Below are 8,609 nucleotides of genomic sequence, written 5' to 3'. Positions count from 1 at the left end.
ACTAATGGAGTCACTTCACAGCAGACAGACAGACAAAAGACAACTCTACACAGAGTGTAGTGCTCATCACTGGTATCATTTATTGTGTGTGTGTGTGTTCCAGGTGTGCTGGGTGAACAGTGCTGGGGTGTGACTTACACTGCTGAACATGTGTGTGCTCTGAAAGGATCATCAGTTGATCTCTCCTGCTCTTATAAATTCCCTAGAGGACTCACAGTGACTAAATCAGTGTGGTTCATTAAAAAGCAGAGTGGTGCTGAACCTGTGGATGTGAGAGAGGATGAGGAGTATCAGGGCCGAGTGCAGAACAGACAGAGCTCCCAGAATGACTGTAGCATGATAATCACTGACCTGAGAGAGAGAGACGCTCAGACCTACAGATTCAGATTCTACACTGATGATCCTGGAGGCAAATATACTGGCAGACCTGGAGTCACTCTGTCTGTCACAGGTAGAGCTGCACTCTAATAAATAAGTTTAGTTTATTAATTATTAATATTCTGTAAATGAAAAGAACACCAGACCTTGTTTAAACTCTCCTGTAGATCTGAAGATTACAGTGTCAAACACAGAGAGTAGAGGAAAGCAGCTGACCTGTAGCAGCACCTGCACTCTGCCTGACCACCTCACTTACATCTGGTACAAGAACGGACAGCCTTTATCTAACAGGTACAGCAGATGGCTTTATGTGCATGACAGTACTGTGGATGCAGGCAGCTACTCCTGCGCTGTAAGAGGATATGAGAAGCTCCGCTCTCCTGCTGTCTGTAAGAACCTCACTGTAAACTTCTCCCTCCTTCTGTCTGATTACAGTAAACTCATATTCAGTGATATGCAGTAGATATGAGACGCTGATGTTTCAGCATTTCTGATTGTAAAACTGATTGATTTTTAATTTCTTTTTGTTTCTTTCAGGTGTTTTTAACCAGAGCAGCTGCTGGAGTGTTTCTTATTCCACACAGACTATCTGCACTCTGATTGGCTTATCAGTGGACATCCACGGATACTACACCTTCCCTCGTCAGCAGCCTGACCCCCAGCCTGCCTGGTACATCAGACTCCACACACAGGACAGAGAGCTGAGTCCTGTAGATGGCCGAGTGGAGTTTTTCAGTGAGAGAGCGAATATGATCACACTGAGACTGAACCATCTCACACAGAGCGACGCAGCAGAATATCTCCTCCGATTTAAAGCCCCCTACTGGAAACACACACACAGCTCTGCTGGTGTCTCTCTCTCTGTCACAGGTAGGAGCCGTGTGTTATGTTTGTCTCTCAGTGTTAATCTGTGTCTGAGCTGTAAAGACATTGATGGGAGTCTGTCACAGGCCTGCAGGTGAAAGTGGAAACTGCTGCAGAGGAACAGACAGTAACACTGATCTGCAGCAGCACCTGCACTCTGCCCAATAACCCCACTTACATCTGGTACAAGAACGGACAGAGTGAGTCTCACTGCAGATGTGCCTCCTGCTTTGTAGCTGTGGTCAGTGGAGCGGTCAACTACAGCTGTGCTGTTGAAGGCCATGAGAGCCTACTCTCTCCTCCAGTGTGTGAGTGGACATTTTTACACTCACTAATAATCTAATCTTCTATCATTCTACTAATAAGTGAAACATGATTGTTTACCAACTTTCCAACCAGACTCTCCCAGAAACACCAGAGCAGTGCTGGTTCCCTCTGGAGAGAGAGTGGAGGGAGAGTCAGTGACTCTGAGCTGCAGCAGTGATGCAGACCCTCCTGTTCTCTCCTACTCCTGGTTTAAGCAGAGAGCAGCTGCAGACACACCGCTGATAACAGGCCAGAATTACAGCATCACCAACATCAGCTCCCAGCACAGCGGACTCTACTACTGCACCGCTCACAACCAGCTAGGACATCACAGCTCTACACCCGTTCATCTGGATGTGAAACGTAAGCAGCTGTAGAATGATGATCAGTTTGGATTACACCCTCTCTTTGATTTAGGGATTTTGTAACATGGCTGATATACTGTATAGTTGTAGTGGGATGTTTTACATACATTTATCATGGACATGAATATCATGACAAACATCTTTAGCAGAAAATATGTTTTTTTATTTGTCCACCTGCTTTATTTTTTTATCAACACAGGGTCATTGGCTTATGAATTATTTGGTGTTAAATGTCTTTTAATTTGCCTAAACCAATACCTCTTAACTTCCTGTTGATGATCATGATTGTCTACAGCTGGTAGCTTCTGTCTCCAGGGTTTGGTTGAAAGCAGTCATTGATTTGGCCAACACACAGTGCATGGGAGTGTAAGTCCAAGGAGTTCAGTGCAGATCTGAGAAAGATCTTATGTAGACTTACACAAGTGCAGATTCCGAGATCATCAGTTTAAACAATTATAGGTAAGAACAGCTTATTGGAAGTGTGTCGTCACTAGGGTCTGTAAGAAGACCCAAACTGTCACCAACAGCTAAGACGAAAACGGTTCAGATGGTCAGAAACAACATAAGAACCATCAAGGCACAGGCCTGCCATTAACTGGAAGCTGCTGGAACTTAAAGGTTGCAGTCCACAAAAGAAGGCCCTGCTCCTAAATCAACACCTTTAAAGCTCTTTGCAGCTGAACCACACAGACAAAAGAAAAGCCTTCTGGAGTTGATTGTCCACAGTGACCAGAAGCTTGTTTGGAAGAGTAAAGCTGAGCCGTTAAACACCAGAGCATCATTCTCAGACATTTTTTCTGCAAGTATAGCACTGGTATATTGCAAAAAGTGAATGGAATAATGACAAAGGCAGACTACCCCAGAACTCTTCAGCAAGATGGTTGAAACTTGACGCTGAGCCCAAACACATTAGTGTAATTGATAAAGCAGACTCTGACCTTAACCTTGGGTTCAATTCTGATAAGAGAAGTTAAATATCCACGCAGAATTCTGCTAGAAGCTTGTTGATGGCTACCCAAAGCGTCTGGTCATGGTGCAACTTGCTAAGGGACATCTGACCTAATATTAGATAAAACATGCTGAGTGTATGTAAACTACACAGCTGTGGATTATAACTGTATATGTTAGCACTTCTGTCAAATATTTAAATGTGAGAATTACTGAAGGAGAGGAAACTACTGACCCACTACTGACTGTGTAATAAAGTCCACCCGAATCTCACTGTGTGACTTATTGCTCTTTTAATAAAATCTAAATATGCAATAAAGGCATAAAAAACAGTATGGGTGAAATATTTAACTCCTTGATTTAGGTAGATAGGGCTTTATTCACATTGATAAAATGCACATAACAGCTGTGAACACATGTATAGTGAAGCATTGGTCTTTGGTCTTAGAGGTCATAAACTAGCAGTTTCAGGGTCAGAGTGAAGATTTTTATGAAATATTTTCCTTCTCTGTAATTTATGATGTGGTTCATGGTTTATTTCTGAAGGTCCAGAGGTGAGCTCAGTGCCAAAGCTGGTCACAGTGGGAGTGATGGTGGTCTTGGTGGCTCTGATACTCATCACAGCAGTTCTGTGGTTGTGGTATGTGAACTATTAATCAGATAAATGTGTGAACATGAAATGAAATGAAAGCTTTAACTTCTGTCAACACTGCTGACTGTCTCTCAGGAGGAGAAAGTCTGAAGAGCACAAGAGCACTGAGGAGTGTGAACAGCTGAATATATTAGAGAGAAGAGACTAAACATCATCAAATGTAGCCTATTTCCAAACCTCTCTCTCTCTTTCTCTCTCAGTGTGACTCTCCTCCTGTGTATGGTAACGTTTCAGTCCTAGCCATGACCTCTGACCTCACACAGAGAGAGGACTCAGGTGAACAGGACGACGTTCACTACTCCAGTGTTCAGTTCAGACCTTCTCACACACACAGGGAATCTCCAGCCTCTACTTCCAGACCTTTTCTAGATCCCACAGAAGAGCAGGATGTACTGTATGCTGCTGTGAACTTCAGCACACACACTGCTGCCCCCCAGTGAGTAAACCCTGTCATTACATCTTCTCTCATTCTGCACTGCTTTAGTACTTAATGTTTATCTAGAACGTCACTTCATCTCTTCTTCTACAGGGTTCTGGTTGCTGAAGCAGTCAATGACCAGACTTACAGTCAGATCCACAAGCATACATCACACAATAAAACACCGGTCTAAAGTTTAGATCAGAGGGGTTTTCTCAGAGGGTTTCTGAAGACAGCAGAACTGAAAGTAACTCGTCTACAGATTGACTTCGACTGACATTCCTCTAATGAACTTTTAATGAAAGGCTCATACAATTAGGATGATTGCAGCATTGTCCTCCTCATCCTACAGAGCAGCAATCCAACTGCTCCATCAACACAAGTGTACAGATTAACATCTACAAGAAAAACCACAAGAACCCAAATAAAGAACACAGTTCTCTACTTAATCTTCTTCTACTCCATTACTTTCAGCTCCCATCTCTCTCTTTTTGTAGTTTAGCTCATCTTATTGTCTGCTGTAAAGCTCTGGCCTGGTCAGAAGTGTCTTTAGTGGTCACCCACTTCTCTCACTGTTTAAAATCACATGACCGGTTTTAAGGAGTTGTCGGATGATGAACTTGCACAGCTTCTATTATTGAGGACAGGACCAGAAGTACCCCTCCATAAAAACTCTTAAACCAACTGTATCAAGCTGTCATTACAGGCTAAAACAAGAAGACGCAGCAGAGCTTAGCCAGCAGCATATGGCCTCCTGTTTATAATATTGATAGTTTTGATGTTATAATATTGACAAACAGCCTTACAGAGTATTACAGTCTGATAACTCTGACAGTAGGTGAACTTTGTTCACTGAGGTTTAGATAGAAATTGCTGTTTGTAGCTAAAGCCTCTCTGTTCGTTCCCCTCAGACCAGCTTGAGTTTCTCAACTGACTTCTGATACTGGTTTCTGATACTGGTTTCTGATACTGGTTTCTGAGGACATGCTGGTATCTAACCAACTACAGTGCTCTCTGTTAATCCAAAATGCTAATAAACCTCAAACATGAATGTTTAAGTAAGTAAAAGTGAGGTTTTGGCTTTCTTGGGAGAATATCTCTATTTGCACAATTATTGGGCAACTATTATTGTGCAGACTTTTTACGAAAGTAAAATAAATGAAAAACACATTTTTCCATCTCAACTTTTTTATTCAGATCTGTTCAACTCAAAACCTTCCAATAAACATTTCTGACACATAAAAATCAGTGACAATATAGCCACCCAGAGAGAGTAGATGTAACCCTGTGGAGAGTGAAGCTGCTCTAATGGTGGAGTTAAAGAGGACTCAGTAACTCGCTGTATTTTGAGAAGTGCAGGGTGGATTATATGAAGGGCAGTTGGCTCCTAACGGGACAAGGTGTCTGCTTTGCTCTTAATAACTGGATGCTCTCTTTAAAGAAGGTGTGTACACAGATCAGCCATATCATTAATACCACTTGTCTAATATGGGTTGTTCCCCCTTGTACTGCATTAACAGATTTGAGCATTAGAGGCATGAACTCTACAAGACCTCTGAAGGGTTTCTGTGTTATCTGGCACCAAAACATAATCAGCAGATCTTTTACATCCTGTAAGTTGTGAGATGGGGCCTCAATAGACGCCCATCAATGAGCCTCAGGTGCCAATGACCCTGTTGCTGAAGAGTCACCTGGAACCTTCTGGGTCACTGGGTGAAATGAAGAAGGCTGAGAGCACTGCCTGTGTTCTCCTGCACAAGACTCAGGAATTCAGCCACTTCATCAGAGAGGACGTGAAGGTGGCATGGTGCAGAACTGCTCGCCTGGCCAGGTCCTGTGCGCTCTACTGTCTGGTGGATTCAGGTAAACATCAAATTCCATATTCATTAATAGATTTAAACTGTAAACTAAATGAAGTGGTCATGTGATCAATATCAGTGGTCATTCTAAAGACACAGTACAAACTGGCAAGAACTTGGAGAGTGTCGAAGGAGTTCTTCAGTCTGAACACTGTGCTTTCACTAATCCCACAGTTACCTAGCTCACACACTGTAATCCAGTTAGCTGCATAATATTATGTCCTTTATTTACAAGGAATGTAAACCTACTGTAATGTTAGTCATATGGCTGCTGTAATACACCTAGTGATCAGTGCCAGCTCAGAAGGAATGAGTGGTACAGAGATGTAGGTGATCAGTATGGTGGAATACAACCTATTTGAGTAAAACTCTCACTTTCCTATTGGCTCCTGGTGCCACCTGTTTCCATACTGGGCGTGTCTTTCCCCCTTTACTCACCATCAATGTGCAGTAATTTCCCCCAGGCTACATTCCCCTATGTGGTCACTTGTTATCTGTATAGTGTTCTTAGAGTCTAGTCTTAGTGCTGAAGGCTGTAAGAGCTTGATGGTGCCTGAATGATGAAGTGATCACTAATGCAGAATTTTACCATCTGTATTTGTGAAGATGGTCATTGTTAATATGTTAATTAGGTCAAATTTGACAGAGACTTTGTTCTTGGTAGGTGTAACATTACATGGTCAATCAGTTACATTAACTGTTCTTTTAAAGTCTATTAAGAACAAAATCCAGGATTGGAAACAAATACATATACAAATACATTTTTATTTGGATTTAAGTTTATGTAAAATATGGGTTTAATACATATACAGTAATATTTTAAATTAAAGTTAGTGTTTTCTATATTTATGTAATTAAAAAAGAAAAAGTAGAAAGATGGTTCATCCATTCTTGCCCTCTTTAAGTGTACTGATCTTTAGTGAGTCTACAAGAACACTTTAGTCCACTGTAGCTTAATAAAGCTGAACACACCTGAGTTTACTTTTTTCACTAGGGACTAAATTGTGCTGGTCAGTTTTTGTCTAATCATTTCAGTTGAAAGCCAAATGTTCTTTTATCTAAATGTTATTAACTGTCTCCTTCCCAACAAACTATAACTGTTTTATGTCCAAATTCATCTTCCACTTAATTGTGGTGGTCAGTTTTTGTCTAATGCCTTTAATCTAAACGGTGAACAGAGGCTGCATTTACCACCAGCTGCCAGCAGAGGGAGACGCAGCACAGACTGCAAAACTGGTTCTGAATAAAGAAACTTTAATAGCGTCTAAACGGTTCATCATATGACTCTGAGACACGTTGCATTTTATGAGGTGCCTCCTTCACAACAAACTACAACTCTTATATGGCTATTTTACAGTCCACTACATTGTGGTGGTCAGTTTTTTGTCTAATAATTTCGAAAGGATTTGAGCAGGGTAAGGGATTCAGGCTATGCAGACAGCTGCCAGCAGAGGGCGACTGCAGCGCTCAGTTTTACTGGTTCTGTAATGAATCAGAATCAGAGATACTTTATTGTTCCTGGAGGGAAATTAAAGTTGTTATAGCTGCAACCGTTTGTGTATAAAATAAACACACTATAAAATAAACACTCTACAAAATAAATCAAACAAATTTCGAACAAAGAGAGAAAAGAGAGGTTTTCTCTGCAAACAAAACAGAAGAGAAATAAGAAACTTCAGTAGCAGCTGAACGGTTGATAATATGTCTCCAAAACAAGTTTTTATATTCTACTAAATTGTGGTTGTCAGTTTTTGGCTAATAATTTCAGGAGCTTTTCAGCAGTGTAAAGGGTCAGTCTGTGCCGCCAGCTGCCACCAGAGGGCGACGGCCGCACAGACTGCAGCACTAGAGGTTGTCTCTGCAAACAAAAATAATAAAAAAAAAACGGTTGTTTAAATATCTCCAAAACAAGTAGTATTTTATTAAGTGCCCCTTTTACTTAACTTTCACTCAATTGTGGTGGTCAATTTTTTGTCTAATAATTTCAATAGGATTTAAACAGAGTGAGGGGTTCAGGCTATGCAGACAGCTGCCAGCAGAGGGCGACGGCGGCACACAGCGCTACTGGTTCTGTATAAAGAGGTTTTCTTTGCAAACAAAAAGGAAAAAGAAAATCTTAAATAGTTTAACTGTTGATCATGTGTCTCTAAGGTGGCTCCTTCACAACAAAAAAAAACTCTTATATGCTCATCTTTACATTGTATTAAATTGTGGTGTAAAGGGTCAGCCTGTGCCGCCAGCTGCCAGCAGAGGGCGACAGACACAGACTGGCGGTACAGAGCTTATCACTGCGAACAGAACAGAGAAGAAAAGAGAAGAGAATAAAAACAGCTCCAAACTAAAGGAGAAGAGAAGCAGAGCTGAAGAGAGGAGAGAAAACTCCCATCTTTATTTAAGATTCATAAAAGCTGAACAATAAAGCAGCTTCCTCTCTCATGAGAGGAGGGTTCAGTAAAATACAGCGGGGCTGCGGGGCTTGTTTCTGTACCCCAACCTCTGAGTAACACTCACATCTTTCCCATTGGTTCCTCACACTACCTATTTGCATATAGGGCGGAGCCTCCCTTCTCGCTCCGTCAGTGAGCTGTTCTTCCCCCTGGGTCCTAGCGCCAAAACATTAGAGTCCAGTGTGTTCAGCTTTATTAAGCTACAGTGAACTAAAGTGTTCTTGTAGAGTCACTAATGATCAGTACACTTAAAGAGAGCTAGAATTAAACTATTTTGATACGTTTTATACTTTAATTGTTGTAAATAAAGCATAGCCTAAATGAAGTGTTCTTAACTGAGCTAAAATTTAACTATTTTAAGTAAACTTAGAC

The 8,609-nt window shown here is 41.4% G+C and overlaps 1 long non-coding RNA gene across 1 annotated transcript; it reads left to right on the top strand.

Annotated features, from left to right (window-relative positions):
• Positions 1-558: 558 nt before the first annotated feature.
• Positions 559-1,488, top strand: LOC140547873 (uncharacterized). The gene is made up of 3 exons (XR_011978520.1): positions 559-767; positions 916-1,248; positions 1,329-1,488. It is a non-coding gene; the product is annotated as an uncharacterized lncRNA (long non-coding RNA).
• Positions 1,489-8,609: the final 7,121 nt, after the last annotated feature.

Source organism: Salminus brasiliensis, chromosome 25, assembly GCF_030463535.1.
Source record: "Salminus brasiliensis chromosome 25, fSalBra1.hap2, whole genome shotgun sequence".
NCBI lineage: Eukaryota > Metazoa > Chordata > Actinopteri > Characiformes > Bryconidae > Salminus > Salminus brasiliensis.
Note: the sequence above shows the minus strand (reverse complement) of the source record. Positions and strands in the feature narration are given on the sequence as shown.